This window comes from Pezoporus wallicus, unplaced genomic scaffold, assembly GCF_028554395.1.
Source record: "Pezoporus wallicus isolate ANWC-B61680 ecotype Strahan unplaced genomic scaffold, APGP_CSIRO_Pwel_v1 contig_2871, whole genome shotgun sequence".
Classification (NCBI taxonomy): Eukaryota; Metazoa; Chordata; class Aves; order Psittaciformes; family Psittacidae; genus Pezoporus; species Pezoporus wallicus.
Window position 1 is genome coordinate 4,279,876 of NW_026640775.1, and position 20,138 is coordinate 4,300,013.

Consider the following 20,138-nt stretch of genomic DNA (forward strand, 5'->3'; position numbering starts at 1 on the left):
GTTAAATAGCTATGAAAACCTTCATCTATGAATTGGCTTATATTACTTACGTAGTGAAGAAAATTCTGAGAATTAGTTGCCTCTAATCTCTCCTCTCAATTTTCTATCATTTAGAGTTTTCATTTATGAATGGTTTTCCTAACGGGAGAATTTAAGGATAAACTGAAAGAAATGATGCATATATGCAAAATGATGCATATATGCTAAGTTCTCCTCACGACTTTGAATCCTACTGAAATATTTTCCGTATGAGGTAGGTGTTTTCTAAAATGGTTTTGAATGACTTCACACTTTTTATTTGGGCCAATTGAAAATTTTCTGCTTACATGTACTTTCCTTGTTAAAATGTTGATTTTAGAAAAACAATATGTTTCCCAAAATCATACTGATTTTGTTACTTTTTTAACCAAAAATTCCCAAGAGATTTTTGCTCATTATTATTTGATGCTTTATGTTATGATACAAGATAGAAAAAAAAAAAAAAGGAAGGATGAAATATCACCATGGAATATTTGGTAATGTCAAAACAAAATCTATCATTGTATGTATCTCTGCAACTTTTTTTTTTATTCTCTGTCCTGGGTTCAGCAGCAGCAGTCATTTTTCTCCTTCTTTGTAGCTGGTGCAGTGCTGTGTTTTTGACTTTCAGCCTGGGAACAGCGCTGATAACACCGATGTTTTTAGTTGCTGCTCAGTAATGTTTAGTCTGACCAAGGACTTTCTGAGTCTCATGCTCTGCCAGGGAGGAGGGGAAGCCGGGAGGAAGCAGAGGCAGGACACCTGACCCAAACTAACCAAAGAGGTATTCCATACCACAGCAAGTCATGTCCAGGATGTAAACTGGGGGCAGTTACCTGGAAGGGTTAGATCACTGCTCGGTCGAGCTGGGTATCGGTCGGCAGGTAGTAAGCGGCTGTATTCTCTTCCCTTGTTATTTCCCTTATCATTATTATTATTGATGGTAGCAGCAGTGGTTTTGTGTTATACCCTAGATACTGGACTGTTCTTATCTCAACCCGTGGGAGTTGCGTTCTTTCGATTCTCCTCCCCATCCCTCCAGGAGAGAGAAGCTGCATGGCTGGTCTTAAACCACAACATTCTCCTTCCATGGGACATATCAACATAATGTATTTTAAATTGGAAAGATAACAGATGCTGCCCATTACTTTTCCTGTATGTTTTCAGGTTTCTCAGACTTGAACATCATATAGAAAATCAATAAACAAGCAATTGTTGCTTTTTCTTTGTTCCACTGAGTTTAGTTTATGTATAGGTTGCTGGTTTAGGATTTCTTGGTCTTCTTGCTTGACTGAGAATTGAAATCAGTTGCTCGGCTACTGTTTAATCTTCCAGTTTGTAGTCTTAAGGGTGACCAGTAACATTAGTAGGGTGGCTGATGAGTAAATTGAAGGAATTAGGTTCTCACTATTTAACTGAGCCTTATAATAATACTGTCATTCCTTTCAATGAATGATAGTCTAGATCTCCTGATCCTGGAACATGATTTTAGCTAAAATACATTAGCTGATGTTGACTGTAGAGGAAAGGATCATAAAAGGCAACTTAGTACTATGTTGAAAGAGGGATACTAAGTTTTTTTATTTCCTAAAAAATAAAAATGAAGTCATTTGAAGACCCCTTTTTCTTTCACTTTGTATCAAAAACTTACCTGTGAAATGCAAGTAATTCTTGGACACTGTCAGTTCCCTGTTACCTGCTTTGAGTCAACATTTAACAACTCTGGAAGTCAGGCGCAACCAGGGCACCTACTTTACATAGCGTGACATGCAGAAAGGCACTGGAGAATCTGGATATACTCATTCATTAACCCCTGATTTGTTGGAATTTAATTTTGAGGCATATTTTCTTTCCTTCTCTCTTAAGCTGGGGCAGAAAGGATATTTCTTAGGAGTTCTCAAAACTATTTGCAGAAAACCAGCAAATCGCTGCAAATGCATTTTATCCTTGTCTGCAAATAAGCTAAGTCCAACTAACTGGCATGACAGTCTTGTTGAGGATTTTCCTTCAGCCAAAAGAAAAGATAAGGAGATGAAAGAGATAGAGGGAGAATCCTGGATCAAACAGTGAGAGTACTCTGGGTCTGAAACTGCTTCCAGATTATGCTGGTTACCAAACACATGGAAGGCACAGTGAAACAGAAACTGAAAGAAAGCCGTGGCCAGGCTACAGGAATAGGGTAGGGAAAGGGAGCAGGATGGTGGAACCCAAGCCTTTGCCTACGAGAATATGTGTGTGCAGCTGTGCAGCTGTACAATATACAGAGGCCAAGGATGATTTCACTGAGCTCAGATGTCAGGCCAGTCCTGAAGGCCACCTTGTTATTCCTTTGTATAATTCCAGCGGTCAAGGATAACACTTCAGTGGTTGAAGTTGAGGATGTTAAATCATTAATGCTATTTAGGAATACAGATAAATGGAAGTTCTGAGCCTAGAAATTCCTCTTTCCCCCAGAAATACTGAAACGCAAACCCATAATTCAGGTTCTCAAGGCCCAGTGCTTTCCTTAGTTATGCATATGCTAATAGCATCTTCATGATGCCATTAGCATATACACAGTTGAAAGTGTAACCAAGTAGGGAATTAACTAGCACTTGTGCCTCTGCTGTGGTGAGGAGTTACCTCTTTTATGGTACCATCACTTTCAGTTCCCAGGCAACAACTCATTACATTAACTTCAGGCACAGGCACATTTTTCTTCAGATTTTTCCTTACTCTCTCCCTTCTCTAAAATGTGTCACACTGGCTTGACATGTATTTTGAGAGTTTTTATTGTCTTTGGTTTCCTATTATGTATGCTGTGTGAGAAACTGAACTAATCATGACATACATCTGCCAAGAGGAAATTTGCCTTTCATAAGATAAAGAGAGACACAGACACACTGCACAGGTAACAGATAAAGCTAGGATGTAATCTACATTTGCTGATGAATTCTTTCAGAGGGATGTACAACTTGAAAAATCAGCACCTAAATGGTGAGCTATCTTTCTCTGTCCCGCGTTGCTTTGCCTTGATGATATGATGCACAGTTTTGGAGGAAATGCAGATGAGATTAAATAGCACACAGCTTTTCAGCTTCCATTCTGAACGTCATGCACTTTTCTGGACATAATGCAGCTGAGAATATAGATCTTGTGTAAGCTTTAAAAAAAATGTTTCTTAAATGGTTTTCATCTTGATAGCTCTAAGGTAGCTTTCTTTAATGAAGATGAAGATTTCCAAAGATGAAATGTTTGACTTATGACCCAGTTTTAGAATATAAAGGTTCCTGTAAATTATTGAGGTGCAAGAAGAGTAATAACATTGATCATCCCTTGTTCAATTTAGTTTTAATTTTACTGATGGATGAATGCTGAAAACAGCCCTAGTTAGTTTTGTGTGTGTCAGTGCTTCAGAAAAATGCTGATGTGGGTTTCCCTGGTACTTACTGATTTGAATAAGACCGGGGTTGTATGCCCCAAAATGATATCTGTATTTATATTTTAATTACATGCAGGGAGGAAGGGAATCCCAGATCTGTATTTTGCATAGTTGGCAAAACCCAGAATATTTTTAAAACACCTGGTTTGAAGAGAGCTGCTTCTTGAACTGTCTCTCTATGAGCAGGACTAGTTTTGTTCCCAAATGGTGGAGGCAACCTAACATAGGATATTTACAAGGTGTTGAAGCCTGTTTCACTACTAGAAGAGCATCTGTGGTGATACATATGAATCTGATCCTGACTAGAATAAACCAGGAATCACTGTAAGGCTAAGTCTTCTGGTTATCTTCCAGTATAATTATGACCTGGCTCCCTAGGAGAAAACAGACCAAACCAAATGAGCTACTTCAGCCTGCAAAGAGCATACTTGTTCCTGGCAGAGTTTTTTTCCGGGGGAGCAAAATGCCAGCAGAATATTACTTCCTGTCTCTTTGGCTATAGCTTGGCTTTAGTGGCCTCAGATGTCAAAATTTTTAAGCTCTAGAGAGTTTGCAAACTTATGTTTTCCCCACATATTCTACTCTCACAAAGGAGAAACAAAATATATATTGGTTTTCCTTTTATTTGCTGGCTTAGGAAGGTGGAGCGTGTGTGTAACTTTACCTTAGGCTGATATTGATATGGTGGCTGGATGATCTCATTTCTAATGTCAAAGTGTTAAGAACCCAATTTTCTTGAAACATTTTCTTTATTTTCAGTCATCATGAATGACAAGCTTCTCAGTCAGCATTTTGCACAGTATTTAACCCACATGTAGATACTCAATTGCAAATTTGATACAAGGCTAATCTTTTTCTCACATAAACCAATGTCAATCACGTGAAATTCTATTCAAAGTTATCTCATATTAGTCCAAATTCAGTGAAGTAAGATGATAAAACAGTAGACAAGGAAACCTGGGACACTCTGGACACTAGTGATCTAGTTACTGCATGAACCAAGTGACCCAGAGAGTAGTACTTGTCAGAGTGGGTAAGAATTTTAAAATCTAGGCTATAATACTTGTAATTATTTTTTTGTATAATTTTATTTGAACTTGTTAGCCTCAAGTTTACTCCTCTAGCAGAAAAGCAACTGGTATCATCATGATATAGTTCCTTGCTTTGTAAGTCATAGGTTGTTTTCCAAAGCTATTTTATTTTGCTTGTAATGAGACAATGTTTGGTTTAGATGTACTAGAACTTATAATGGATAAAGAAGCTTGATCCGATCTGTTTAATGGGGGATAACAAGTTATTTTCTTCCCAGTTTCTTATTACGCTGCTGCTTTAATTCCTGGCAGCACTGCATTAATGTTAAGCGCTGGTCCCCAGCACCGAGTGGCAATTTATCATCTTTCTTGGCAGGCTTCCTGCTTCATCCTGCACCTGCTTCCTTGAAAGAAAACAAGACATCAGATACTTACTCAAATAATGCAATAGCTGATCAGCAGAGTATCTACACAATGGTAACTTATCCATGATAAAAGAACAACTTTTTCATGCATTATATGTGACATATGTGTCCTTTCTCTTAAGATTTATGACATTCATGACGGTTAGTATTGTTACTATAATCAAATCTTTTACAGCCTAGCTGCAAAGGTTCAACTTATTGTCAATAGATTTCTATATAAGAGTCAATCAAGCAATTTCATAAATGCTTTGAAACACCTGCACTCTCCTTGGAAATGTAGAAATAGCAATATCATGTTCTCATCTTTCAAGTCATAAAGATACTATATCTTGGTAATTCCCTATCAGCAAACAAAGTGGAAGAAGAGTCAAAACTATATGTTCATTTGCATTTGTTCCATAAGATACATCTGTTACATATATATATATAAATGTATATATTTATATATATATTCACACCCACATCTATATGTGTGCCTATATATATAGAGAGAGATATAAACTTTCTGAAAAATAGATGATAGCATTAATGCACAAATAAAGAAGAAATCAAAGCAAAGCTGTATCTATCATGAGAACGGTAAGAACTATTAATAAAAATGATACATAAAATCTTACAAATATGAAAGGAAAGGTCATGTGGTTTAACAGGAATTTTCATTTTACAAGCCTTGCTGGAAAAATAATGAATAACTGTTAGGAAACAGGATGTCATGTTCCTGCTTGCATGGGAGGTGGGTCCTTTGGTTAAGGCATTAATTAGCCTGAGGTGTGGAAACCAGTTGTCTGAGGTGCCACCAGTCCCCTGGGACTGTCTTCTAGGTTCTCTGTTCCCCAGTTCCTCTCAGTAAAACACTTAATTATAGTCCTTCCCTGTGTATGTATGTATGTATGTATAGTTATCAAAACACATGCAGGCACCAGTCAACTTCTTGTATTTGACCCAAAGCATTTAAAATATTAGAGCTATGTATGGCAACATGGTGATCAATAAAGCTAACTTAGGTTCTGCTGAGGAATACTGTATTATGTATGATTATTAAGAAATCATATCAAAACCCCAGTGTGTTAGGAGCTATAACTAAGGATAATTCCTGCTTGAGAGCTCTCAATCTACCCAGAAAAATAACAAGGGAGTCAAAACTCTCAGTAAGAATGGAGCGATTAAGAGAAAAATGACAGTAATATGAGCATATGTAGGCAAGGGGTGCAAAGATGGAAGTTCCTGAGCTTTTAAAATATCTTAATATAAATGCTAAGAGGAAATGAGATAAAAATCTGACCTCAGAGAATTCTCTCTTTGCCATAAATTTGCCAGAAGGAGAGAGAGACACATGGATTCAGCTGGAAAAAAAGTCATAATTGTATGGAGGGGTGCAGGGGAAGAGGTACTGCATAGAGGCACCTTGCACAGTGAAGAGGTACTGTGCGAAGCTGCTCAGATCATTAAAAGACAAATTGCTTCTTCCAGGTACCCACCTCAATGCAGGAACTTGAACTCGGGAATCCTCATGGAAGGCAAATGCCCTAGGGTTGAGTAATGGCCCGCCTCCCTCTTTTTTTTTTGTTAGAACTGTTGCAGTCATGCATAAAACTTTTGAACGTGGCTACAGAGAAGGACGATCATGGTAACAGCAAAGTGTTTTAGGGAAACCTGTTTATTTAAAGCTTATGTGGTGAAAGACTTTAGCTCAGAATGTTATATTTACCTACTGAAATACCAAATGCAAGAGCCGTTTAATCCAGAGGCTAAATCTGGTTTATGTCTCCTCTGAAAAAATTCTTCATATTGATATTCTGATTAGGAATTTGCATTTATTCATAGCCTCGTCTTCAGCCCAAATTTTGGTCTATTTTCTGCCTATACAAAGGGAAGATTTTCTAGTTTTCTGCAAAACTAATTCTATAGTTATTACCAAAAAAAAGAAGGGGTTCTAATTTGTCCTGATGTGCTGAACCTTAGGAGTATTAGCTGCCTCCTGAAGACCTGCATATCTGGTTCTGCATTTATCCCCAGAGTTAGGAAAGGGTGCATATATATTTGCCAGACTTCTTGGAAGACTTTTTCCCCTGTTGTAGACTTTGCAGTGGTGCAAACAGCTGCGCCAAAAGGCGGAGGGCTGTCCTGCTGTTGCACTATGAGAGCTTTGCCGGTATACTGAAAATGAGTCTTTTTTTATTGCTACTCAGTTTTGACTAGCAAACTGGTTTTTATTCTCTCAGACTGGAAAGATGAATTTTGCAACATTCATGTGACCTTGACATTCGACAGAGTCCACGTTCCTGCCCTGTGTGTGCAGAAAAGAGAGAAACCAAAAGCATGCTAATCACAGGGGCATGCTCTTAACCTTATGAAAACATTCTTTAATAAGAGCTAGGGCTGAGCATTGTGGACTTCTGGAATCTTACACAGTACCAATATAATACTTAAAAAGCACTACCGAAGTTCATAGGCTTCCTGGGTAGTCATTTTGTTGTGGTGGGTTTTTTTGTTGTTATTGTTTTTATGTTCTTCTGTTATTACTGTAGCACTGATGCAGTGATGGCAGATTTGGTAGGAAAGGCTTTCTGCAGCATCTCATCCCCGCAAAAGCCAGAGTCCTCCACTCCTCATAGAGTGACCTAGGTCTTTGCTGCTGTTGTTCAGCACCTTACAGCTGGGGGTACCCTGGAGAATTGCTCCCAGCTGTTGGACCACATACTTTAGAAGATCAAAACTACTGGAAATGCTTGTGGTGGGGTTTCTTTATAGTACTATATATGTGGTTATTTGATTTCTCAGGTTTCATTACATGTTTGGATACCCTAATTTTCCTAATGAGCTCTCGTGTGCAACTGCTTAGTAAATATCAGCCTTAATGCTTGTGACTTAGAAGCTTTGTTCTGTAGCAACAAAGGCAGAATAAATGCATAAGGCTTTGTGTATCTGGTTGCTTGGGCTAGTTGCCTTACCTAGCAAATGAAAAGATATTAAATTTCTATTGAGATGATTAAAAAAGAGCTTCTTCATGTTTTACCGCATGACTTGCTCTCTTTATGGTGCATTAGGTGTTTATTATAGTGATAGAAAAATGGCACCTTCTCCATCTTCCTCTCTTCTTTGTAACAGATGTTTCTTGAGAAGGACTTGCTGATCACCTGTGCCTCCGACAGTATCTAACAGATTTCATTAAAAAAGAAAAAAGAAAAGTAATATGTATGCTTGCCTTTATTTTGTTAAGTTTTGGTTTCTAAAGGTAACAGCCAGTGTCAGGTTTCTCAAACTGCTCCTTCTATTTCTTGTTTTCAATTGAAACAGTGCGCTGTGTCAGCAAGACCCACTGCCACACTTTCTTTTGTGTGGCAGGCATTTGACACATAAAACTAGCAGCTGCTCTTAAAGGAGTCTGCAAATTAACCATGTTAAAGATACAAAACATGAAAAGGTTCTTTTTCTTAATGGTGGGAAGATTTCTTAACTACATTTAATTCAGGGTAAACCTTTACTAGCATAATTGAAAAGGGGAGTGAAATAAGAGTGTGCTTATGTACAACAGGACTGCTAACACCAAGAAGATGGGATGAGATGGTATCGGAAGAGCCCATGGAGGGGTTATAGGCTCAGGTCTTCCAAGAATTCTCCTGACGCCTGAGCTGCAGCTGGGTGCACTTTTTGAGCATAAGAGACAGTGTCCTCTGCCTGTTGTCACTGCAGATATTTATGTTGTGTTCAGCTCATACATGTGAATGTCACCAGGATGAGAGGCTTTAGGAAGAGTTTGATGGTGCTGAAAAGTCTCTCGGGGCACTCCTGTTTTTCAGTGAAGTTACACAGGACCTGTGGGTTTGCATGGTCTGTAAGCAGATACAATCTGTTCAATGCACTAGATATGGAAGACTGAAATAGAGCCCATCAATCAGCACTTGGAAAATTATTTGGGGGTGGGAGGCGAGAGGGAGCAAAAAGGTTGTCCAAATTTTAGACAAAACTGGAAAAGGTAACTTTAAGTCATTTGGGCAATTTTGGGTTGGGAATTGTATTTATATGCGGAGAAAGAAGAGACCCCAAAAGATGAGCCATGCAGGGTCTTTCTATTGGGATTATTTTTGTTGTTGTTTGATTGTTTTGGTTTGGTTTGTTTTGGTTCGTTTTGGGATTTTGTACATAAAATACAGCTATTTACACTCAAGTGAGGAAAACTCACCCTGGTTTAAGTCAGTGCTATCCAACGCATGCTTCAAAGACAATTATACCCCACAGAGCAGATTACAACAATATGTGGGCAGTGAGGCAAGAAAGCACAGCCAGAGGAGGGGAAGCAATCTGCAGGTAATTTTCCAGAGGAGAAAAGGCAAACCCAGAGCATGAGTACCGGGAAGTCAAACTACCACTAGGAAGTTATGGCTGCCCATTCCCACTGCAACAGCTTCCCACTGTGACAGCACTAGGTCTTTTATGTACTTTGATCTGAACCCACCTATGATGGTGAGAAGAACTTCCTATACTCCAGAAGGAGCGAGCCACAGGCTCCTCAAAACTCAGGTTTTGTTGCATCAGCAGGCAGTGGGCCAAAGCTTCAAAGCAGATGAGCTATGTCATGTTGCCAGAACTGCACATGTGTCTAGTCACAAGTGGTAAATGGGCTTAAGGTAAAAAGTCCGTCCTTGAGCAATTCCAAATCAATATGAAAGATTTGGTAAATGTTACAGATTTTGAGTGAAAATAGAGGAATGCAGAGAATTTATTATTGTACTGTGTACTGTTTTTAGAAAGTGTCTTCCCTCCCTCCAGCATTATAGCCTATGAAATGAAAGCCTTGTGCTGAGTTTCTTCAGAATATTTAAAAATCTTAAAATCCATAATAAATTTTAAAAGAGATGTATGAGAATTAATTTATCCCTGTGCTGCTGCTGCTCACCTGGAGAAGATATTCTGTCATTTCAGTTACTTTATGAGCTGGACCTATAATTTTGATAAATATTTACTGATCTAGTGTTTTATAGGAAACCAAAGAACTTTAAAGGGTTTTAATTCCCCAGCCTCCCAGCAACCTCTCATTTTAATGTGTATCAAACATTCATCTTTCATCAGGTGTTCATAAAGTAGTTTGTTAATTTGTAGCAGGAGTTTTTTGTCATCTGACTTGTTTAATTTGGCTCTGTCATATAAATGAAGGCAAACATACAGCGTTCAATTGGAAAAAGCCTACCAAAGGTCTGTTAAATGAGTGGAGCTTGTAAGTACTGGGAAAAGGCAAACAGTAAGGAAGTTACATTTTTGAAGAAAAGAGGAAAAATAGTAGCCTTCTCAAAGTCCCAGCAAAACATCTCTACTGGTAGCATGGGCAGCACCAACCCCAATAAGACAGAAGGAGTGCATATGTCTGGGCAGACTCCTAAGGACTGACAACCTTTATCCACTGGAAATGGAAAGTAGTGGGATTTGGAGCTATGGTATCTTCCATGCAAAAGTTCATGTGTAGCCTAAAAAAAAACCCCTGTGAGACCTTTCAGGGAATGTCACCAGGCCCCATTGGCCTGGAAGACACTGGAGGTCTGGAACAAGAAGAAACTGGGTTAAAATTCTACCTGAAAGAGGGTAGATTTAGATTAGATATTAGGAGAAAAATTCTCCACTGTGAGGGTGATGAGGCATTGGCACGGGTTGCCCAAAGAAGCTGTGGCTGCCCCATCCCTGGCAGTGTTCAAGGCCAGGTTGGATGGGGCTCTGAGCAACCACATCTAGTGGAAGGTGTCCCTGCCCGTGGCAGGGGATTTGGAACTGAATGAGCTTTAAGGTCCCTTTGAATCCAAACCATTCTGTGCTTCTATGAGACTGTAAATGGGACCAGATCCTCTAAATCAGTAGAGCTCTCAAATGTGTCAAGTGACCTGTTATCATTAAGCAAACTGAGGAGAGATCATGATTTAGTCTGAGCATGATGTGCATACCAGGTGAGGGTCAGTGACATGAGAACGTGTTTGATCTGGTCCCTGAAAATAGCTACTTGTTTTCCACAAAGATCTGAGAGGATACTGCCTTCCAATCCCAAATAGGCCTACACATCAATTTTAAAAGCTCAAACAGTCCCTGGAAGCATCAATCCAGTTGTGTGTTGGGATATAAAAACTACAAATCCTGCCTGCTTTTTCTGGTTAAGAACAGTGTAGTGATTTTTTTTGTTTGTTTATTTCTTACTGATGGAATTGCAGAGGGAATGAGCAATATGCTTCTGGCCTTATCTAGAAGCAAAGCAAATCAGCAGCTTTTCCTTTGTCTTCAGTGGCCTTTTATCTGGCTGTTTCTACTATTGGGCAAATGATATACAAATTACATGATTCATACAAATGAGCACACAAAAGTTTAGTTGGCTTTGCTGTACTAATATCTGAAGTGACCATGCAAAGCATGAACCAGATTTTCAACTGGACAATTTGCAAATCTGAAAATATTTGGTGAAAGCATTTGTGGCTAGATTTGAATAATTTATTAGTTAAGTACTTTCACAGTCTGTCCACAGTGATCCAAGTAGAAATACAAGTGATGTTCATCAAATACATTGCTGACTGCAGATTATTCTTTCAGTAACTTTAAATGAGGACAGCCACTGCCTCATGCTTTTGTTTAGTAATGGAAAAAAATGTAGGAGCCCTCCGGTGGTCAAAATACATTTCTCCAGCTAGCTCACATACCCTTTAATGCTAAGCAATTTCACTGATAAAAAGCTTTATTCTAGTTAGTACATTAGTTGCAAGCTATTTTAAAGATATTTTTAAAATTATTAACACTTCTGTCATTCTGCAGCTATGGCTAAACTAAGCCACATCAAAATCAAGAGAAGCTATCGTCACCAAAACCAAATAAATCAAGCAGAATAGGTCTTAGGTGGAAAAACAGGCTCCCTGGCTTCCCATTATTGTGTTCTACAAGTCCTGCCTGAGCAGAAAGGAACTCTAAAATAAGAAGAACAAGCTCCAGGTTAAATTCTCCATCGGCATATATGTCTCAGTGAAGTGAGGTCTTCATCCATGCCCAGAGATCTCACATACTGCGTAAAGCAAATAACTACTGACAACATTACTTTGGCATGTTTTTGACATCAAAGTGAATTACTATCTCTGGGGCAATGTGACTGTGACCTGGGCCTCTGACGGTTCTCTGGGAATAAGGGCCGTTTTGGGGTAAGTACTTAGGACATTTTCAGACTTCTCTGTTACTGTTGTGTTTTATAAATCATGAAGAGAGAAGGTTAAAAAGACACCACAGCAAACTGTGTGTTCATGGCTATAATATAAGATTTAGGAAAAATAATGTTTCCTACTCACATTAACAAAATGTAGTTACAGCCAGCTTGGTTTCTGAATTCAGAGCTCCCATGGTGAGGATTTATGGTAATATCACATTAGGGTTAGTACTTTCATTCCCATTGAAGTGTTCTGGTAGATAACACACATGGGGTAACTAACTCTCTCACAGACATTGCGCCCTGAATCAGTATAAACCATTGTTTTGCTTAGAAGAAAAATTATGACTTGGAATCTTTGCTCTCCTGCTCATACAAAGCTGTGGGGATCAGTCTGATCCCCAAGATGTGCTAACACAGTCTCTTCTGGCACACACTGGCACTGCATAAACATAAGTCACCCTCAGTTTTTAAGTCCTCCTCCTTACTTCCTGTCTTTGAACATGGTGGGTCTGTTTGATGACCATCCCCTGATTTGGGTGTTCTTGGAGTGGAGTCCTGAAGTGTGTTCATATCCTGGCCCTCCACTTGCTGTCAGCTGAGTGTTTCAGCATGCACAGACTGCTGGTTTATGGATCATTCTCAGTGTAGCGGCTCACATGCTCGATTATAGCCAGAGAAAGTAACACCTTGTGCAATTAAATCTTCAATCTTCACAGCACAGCCTTGTAACCGTTAAGAAGGACACTAGTGTATGATTTACCATCCCAAAACCAATGTAAAAGATCTTGGTTTAACATTAGGGTAGGACTGTGTCTAACATAGCCTTGAGCGTCTCTTCATCACTGAGATAATTACAAGATGTAGTTTAAATGTAAACTACTTCTCATGGCACTTTTCTTCGTGGTTTCCTGGAATAAAATCACCAAGCACCCTCAGAAATGCATTGTAAGGAATGATTCAGAATAAAAATATCTGAACCTTCTTTGGTTAAAATTGCTGCTTGCCCTACCAGTTACCAGGTAAGCAAGAAGCAGACACAGGTAAAGTCTAGTGTTAGAAGTGCAACATGCCACCTACTTTTCTCTCCTGAAGAGAGATGGAAAGAACCACAAAAATTAAATGGGATTGCTGGATAGAGCAGTTCTCAAAATTATAAGATAGCTATCTTAAAGCCCTACTAGAAAAGGTGTATTTTCCTTTCACGAAATATCCTATCTTCATGTTGTCATATGAACTGAATGAACAAGTTAGGACAGTCAATGAAAATCAACACTGTACGGTTATTAAACAAAGAAAATTGATGGTATAGCTAATAGAGCACTCTGAAATATCATTGTCAACCCTATATTGCATTCTTGTCCAGTTCAGGCAGGAAGCTGATGTGATTTGTCCTAGTGAAGTGCTACTCCTATCACTAAGCACAGTTTGTTTTACTGGTGTCTGGCATTAAAGAAGACGGAAAAGCACTACATGCTCAAACTGTTGCTGTTTTCCCAAGCCAGACTGCAGCCTGTGCTTATGCTTCTCCTTCCCAGTGTTAAGCACCACTCCTCTCCTGGAGACACTTTTCAGGTCTGAGCTCTAAAGAGGAACAGAATTTGCTTTTGATGAAGGTAATTCCTCAACCTTCAAGAGGACAGGCAGGGAGGTGTTACATGCTGTCTTTAACTGTGAAGGCATTTCAGCTCCCTGGGTGAGATCTCCACTCATACTGCTTTCACTGTAGAAAATAAGAGGGGAAATAAGGATAAAAGGGAAGATGAGATGATTTTTAAAATTCTTACCATTTTTGCAAGTGTTGCTGAAAATTGTTGCTGAAAATTGCTCCCTGTTTGATCCATATATTCAGTTAAATTTGCTTCCTTTACAATTGGGGTTAGTCTATTATATAAATGACTAATCCACTACCACTGAACACAGTGACTGCAGCCTAACCTGGTAGCAGCAAGAAACCATCTGTAAGCCATACAGTCTTCAGTGATAAAACCATTTCAGAATGAAAGAAAAAGGTTGTAACTAGACTTATCAGAAAGAAAACTGTGAGCATGACATTATTTTGAAGAAAAAGCCCCACGAAAACAGAAAAACAATGAAACAACAAAGGTATTGACTGTTCTAAAAAAAATCCTGGGTAATTGCAATTCTTCTCTACCTCCCTTGAAGGCCAGCTCACGTCAAGCTCTCAGAAACCTACAGGGAGGAGCACTGAAGCCTACTCAGTTCTCAGCCTGGTGTGTGAGGCAAGCATGGGTGAATCGTTTTACTTGTGTTTTGGCTTATCCCAGGTCTCTCCTGTCTTGAATGTAAGCCCTTAGAGCAAGGGCCTTCTCTCTTTGATGTGCCCACCACTATCAACTCCTCAGACCAATTTGCTCTATCTTAATGTAGATAACTAATGTTGACACCTCCAGAGTCATAAGCCCTTGGCTAGCTTTTCTCCACTTGAAAAGGTTGCTGCTGATACCGGTGTTTATTGACAGTCAAGTCTAGAGGTACTACAGATCTACTACTGCCGCCTTTCAGCCAGTGCTGAGCTGCTACATCCCTCCTTTGCCCTGAGCCTGAAGAAGAGTAGGGAGCTTCAGCTTCCCATGCATAATCCCTCTGTGGGTTTTGGTCCTCAAAGCTTGCCCAAAACAGGCAGCAGGACTGAGCCTAAGAGAAGTTCTGTCTGCATTTCCTAATAGAGCCCATCAGAGGCAAGGATGGACAGAGCCATGTCATGGAGGGAGCAGGATTCTCAGGGTCAGTTCCTGCCTTGGCCTGAAAGGATTTAACTCCACATCCTCCCTGACAGGGTCCCACGTTGCAGCCCCTGACCCTTCTAACCTAGCTGCTGAAGTCGTACCTCTGTACAAAACAGAAATCAGAATGTACCCGGCAAAGAAGAAAGCAATGTGTGTCGCTTAACACCAAGGAGGAAGGAGACATAAGTCTGTTTGCTGCCATCAGTCATTTTGTCAACAATTGATACAGGTACAATATACAAACAATCCCAGGACTCTACCAGGGTTATTTTTCATAGTGGTAGCAAATTACTTGTGTTGGAATTGCATGATAAATGGCATCAGAGCTCATCTGGGGGAATGCAAAGCGGCTCTGTGGTGATAGCTCTTGAATATAAACTCCTACTCCTTTCCCACTTCTGGCTGTGCAACTTCATTACCCAAATGACTTCATATGGAACAAGAGCTGAATTTTTCAGTTCTGTGGGAAAAGGCATCAGAATCAGCTGGACTGAAGGTTTTTTCTTCCCAAAACAAAATATTATTTTCAAGTGATGCTGTAAGAATCTGCCTGTGACCTGTTCACAATATTGTAACACTGGGCATATTCCCTTCAGCAAGTGTTTATTATTACACACACAAAGTCAGTTTCAATGTTAAAACGTTAATGGATGTATGGCAGTGGCACTTTCCCATATTTAAATGGGTAAAATAAGATGTTTGGGTTAAGAAGAATAGGCAATATAAAAGGCTAGCAGGTGTGTCATCACAGACAAATAATTGTATGTCCTGAATTCACTGTAAAGCATTTCTACAGAACAAAAAAGCAGCATTTGAAGGTTCAGTCTCTCAGTACTGGTGTAGGTGTCCCCACAAATAGACCAGCCCTGCAAGGTTACCAATGAGGGCAGAATTGCTGGAATCATAGTACTTTGCTGCTTAGTTTAAATGGTGAAGGAACAAATGAAGCAAGGACAGTCCTGGGGCAGGATGGCTCAGTGCAGTGTCCATGGAGTTCTCTGCAGGCATCTGTGAGGATCACCTTCTCCTCAAACCCCATCAAGCCTTTCAACTTGTGCTGGGTCTTATGGTTTCTTTCAAAGTGGTGAAGCAGTTCCTACTCCTCAACTGCAGCAAAGGACCCTGAAGCCACCAGCCAAATCTTCTTTCAACTGCTCTTGAATATTTATGCCTTAATCAGCTGTATAGCTTGTACATGCATTTCCTATCCCTGGTATATTGTACTGCACCCAAACATGCAGAGCTGGACTGTTGTCCACCTGCATGTAGCAGGGCTGAATGTCAACCAGCTTTTCTTCAGTCCACAGCCAACCCCAGGCTCTAGCACATACCAGACCTGGGCTCCTTTGACAGGTAATATGTGAAAGAAAGCAAAGGAGAATGTCAGTCTTGTGCCTGTAGCTCATGATCCACAAAATGTCACTGAAAATAGCATTTAATAACCAAATAGTAGTGTTATTGCCAGAAGCAGTCTTCAGGATTAACCCTCTCCTGTAGAGATGCCCAACACTGAACTTTTTACTGCACTATAATTTTAAGTCCTTTGCTAAAAAATCCTCAAATTCATATATGGAGGGGAAGAGGGTAGGGATGGAGTAAATTGTATTGACCCATTTGAAGTGTTTTAAAATTAGCTGCACAAGGGAATTAAAATGTTTAGAGTTTCTCCATAAACAAACCAGTAAGCCTTGAGTAAACTCTGCTCAGGTGGTTTAGGCATTTGAAGCTGACTTAACACAGTGGAAGGATTCTGCATTACCACAGAGGAAGAATTCTGCATAACAGCTGTGATGTATATTGGATGGCTGCTCTTTCCTTGGAGAGAAGGAGACTGAATAATGGATAAAGGACACTGATGCTAAAGAAGAAAAAGAAGTCAGAATCTGAAGTACATGGTAAGAACAGATGCTACCTACCCCCATCACTACCTCTTGCCTGTCCTGCGCAGAAAATGTGCTCCACATGCACCCAGAGATGCTCTGATGACAGCACAGATAGGCTCCTTGATTGGAATTGCCTCTGAAGATTTGATAGCTGTTAAACTGCCCTCTTCATGGTATGATATAGCCATTATTTTTGTTAATTGCTAGCTTTTTTCATTTGTTTTGCTGAAGTATTACAGTGAATTAGGCCACAAAGGGGACATTTAGCCGTGTAACAGAATAATGTGTTGTAGAGATGGGGACAGAAATAAGAGCACCACAGCTTCCTCTGTGTAGTATCATATATTTTTTAATGTTACCCTGTTCAAATTACTCTTTTCAAACTGACTGCTTAGCAGGGGCTGTCTAGATAGGAAACACGATCCTGTTTCTCACAGGACCTGTCAATGTGTGAATGGAACTGCTAAACCGATTTACAGTGTTTAAGCACAGCTACTGCTGGATATGTGAGGCTAGAGTTACAGAACAATTAGTGTGAAGACATCAGTGGTATTTTATTTATGAAAGGTCTGTTGGTGTTCTGTAATTAGGCCAACCTAGCCACAATAATTTATGAGCTGTAGTTGGCAAAAAATATTCACAAAAAGTTAACTGCAGTAGACAGTGACCAATGAAATCCCAATCTTTTAAATGTTTTGCAGCTAAACCACTGCTATTTATACAGATATGTTCATTAAGGAGTTTTTATATACTCCCTACTTCTTGCATAGGACGTGCTTGGAGAGCTCTCATAGAAGAGATATATATGCTCTTCACACCAGATGCACAAGTGGAATGTGTGTATGGTCTTAGCCCTGCACAGGCTTAAATAATTAAGATGATTTAAGTTAATGTCTTTTCCTTTGCTTTGCCATGGGGCAAGGGGTGTACACGTACTTCCAAAAAACGTGCTGCTTGTGTTATCTCAGTCCTTACAGATAAAGTCTTCACACCTTGTTCCTGATTCTTTGGGAAGTTTTACTTGACTGAAAGCCAAGCAGTCAACTGTGACCTGCATGTGAGCTTTAAAGTGCCCCAGTAGCAGACCAAGATGCAGATTATCATTTGTTACCCCGAGATCCTTTGAGAATTCTCACATTCAGAAGTACAATGCTTTCAGTTCCTCGCATTTTTACCTTAATAAGGTGACTTCAATGCACAGCTTATTTTGCAAATGGTGGCACAAATATGACTATGATATTTGAGTATTTGTTAAGATTTTTCAGTCTCCAAGTGAGCATAGATATCTGTCCTTCAACATTTTGTACTGTGGACAGGTAGAGAGCCTTTCTCTCAGTCTCAGTTTTATTTAAAGGCTAAAGGATTCTATGCCAAGACCCATAACTGTCATATTTTCATCGTTTCTGGCAGCATGGCAAAACATACAGTGAAAGCTTACCAAACCTGAGGAAAAGAGCTAATGGAAAATGGGGTGACTGAAGTGATGCTGCCTGCAGGCTTGTGTTTTGGTTAGAGGGATGTCATCCTCACATGTTTAGTTCAGGTCTGAACCTGAATTTATGCTGTAGCTTGTAGCCCATCTATCCAGCTACGACCTTGCAGCCAGGCCGTTCTCTCCTATAGCTTGGATTCAAGGGCTTTGTGGGAGGGTGTCCTGGGTTCAGCAGTAGCAGCCATTTTTCTCCTTCTTAGTAGCTGGTGCAGTGCTGTGTTTCCCAGACTTTCAGCCTGGGAATAGCGCTGATAACCCCGATGTTTTTAGTTCTTGCTCAGTAATGTTTAGTCTGACCAAGGACTTTCTGAGTCTCATGCTCTGCCAGGGAGGAGGGGAAGCCAGGAGGAAGCAGAGACAGGACACCTGACCCAAACTAGCCGAAGAGGTATTCCATACCACGGCACGTCATGCTCAGGATGTAAACCGGGAGCAGTTACCTGGAAGGTCCCAATCACTTCTTGGATTGGGCTGGGTATCGGTCAGCGGGTGGTGAACAGTAGTATTCTCTTCCCTTGTTATTTCCCTTATCATTATTATTATTAGTGGTAGCAGTAGTGGTCTGTGTTATACCTTAGTTACTGGACTGTTCTTATCTCAGCCCGTGGGAGTTACATTCTTTTGATTCTCCTCCCCATTGCTCTGGGAAGAGGGGTGGAGTGAGCAAGTGGCTGCATGGTTCTGGGTTGCCAGCTGGGCTTACACCACAACAGGAAGATGTTAATGCAAACCTACCTGAACAGCTTGGGCTCCATCACTGTGAGTCACACTCAAGTTTATGCCAAGTGGTGGCAATGAGCAGGGATAGCTTCTAAAATCAGCTTTCCACTGTGCGGGTGGAAGTGGTCTTTAGTGCAAACACAGGCAGATTGCCTTAAATGGCTTGCACAGCCCCATTTGCATTTGCAGTGGCTGGGCAGAGAAGTGCTCATAGAATCATAGAATGGTTTGGGAAGGGACATTAAAGATCTAGTTCCAACTCCCCCTGCCACAGGCGCGATCATGGAGCCATGCAGGCAACATGCATTTGGTCCTTGTTCTTGGGGCTGTCTCCCCGCAAGTCACTGGGCAGAAGGTGGGTGAGAGCCTGAGGCAGTCTGGGGTAAAAAATAGGCCATTGTGGTAAAGCAAGAGGTTGGTGATTTGTGCTGATAAACTTGTTAATATTTAGAATATGATAAAAATCTCTTGGCCCTTGTCCAGTCTCATTTATTGTAACACTTTCGGACAGGTTTGAATGAAACTGGATCTATGCTGGAGAACTGAGACACTAGCTTTGCTGGACAATTTGTCTAAGATTCAGGATGGTACAGGTAAGCTGACAATTGTTTCCTTAAGACCTTCTTAACTTTTATATATTGTGTTTACATTCTCATTAGAGTGTACCAACCTGTATATCTAATAATAAACACTATTGATTCCCCTGATAAACTGCTGGTTTATCCCCTGTTTTCTAGTCCCCTTTCTTATCTGATCTCTGCTCTGCTCATGCATGGTGCTTTTTTTTTCCTCTGATCTCTCAGTTTGTCTTTATTACACATCTCAGGTTGCTGAATGAAAGCTGGTCTCAAATAGCATTTGCTTTTGAAGGTTTGATTACTTGATTTTGAGACCTAAAAGCTCTTGGTTGGTTTATAATTCAGTGATTGTTTTATGAGGGTTTTTTTCCTTCAATATTACATGCATTTGTGTATGTTCTTTCTCTGGCCTTATGTGTAGTGATATGTTACAAAGGTGATATGTTTACAAAGGTGTAGTGATATGTTTACAAAGGTAAACATAGTGTCTCATAGACACTAAATGGGCAAATTGGATTAATCTTAGAAGATACTGTATAAGGTGTATCTGTGTGTATTATCACAATTTCCAAATAGCTCAAAAATGTCTAAAGTTCCTTGGCTTTGAGTTTTATTTTTCTGTCAGTGAAAAGAAATATATGAATAGTTGCTCACATGT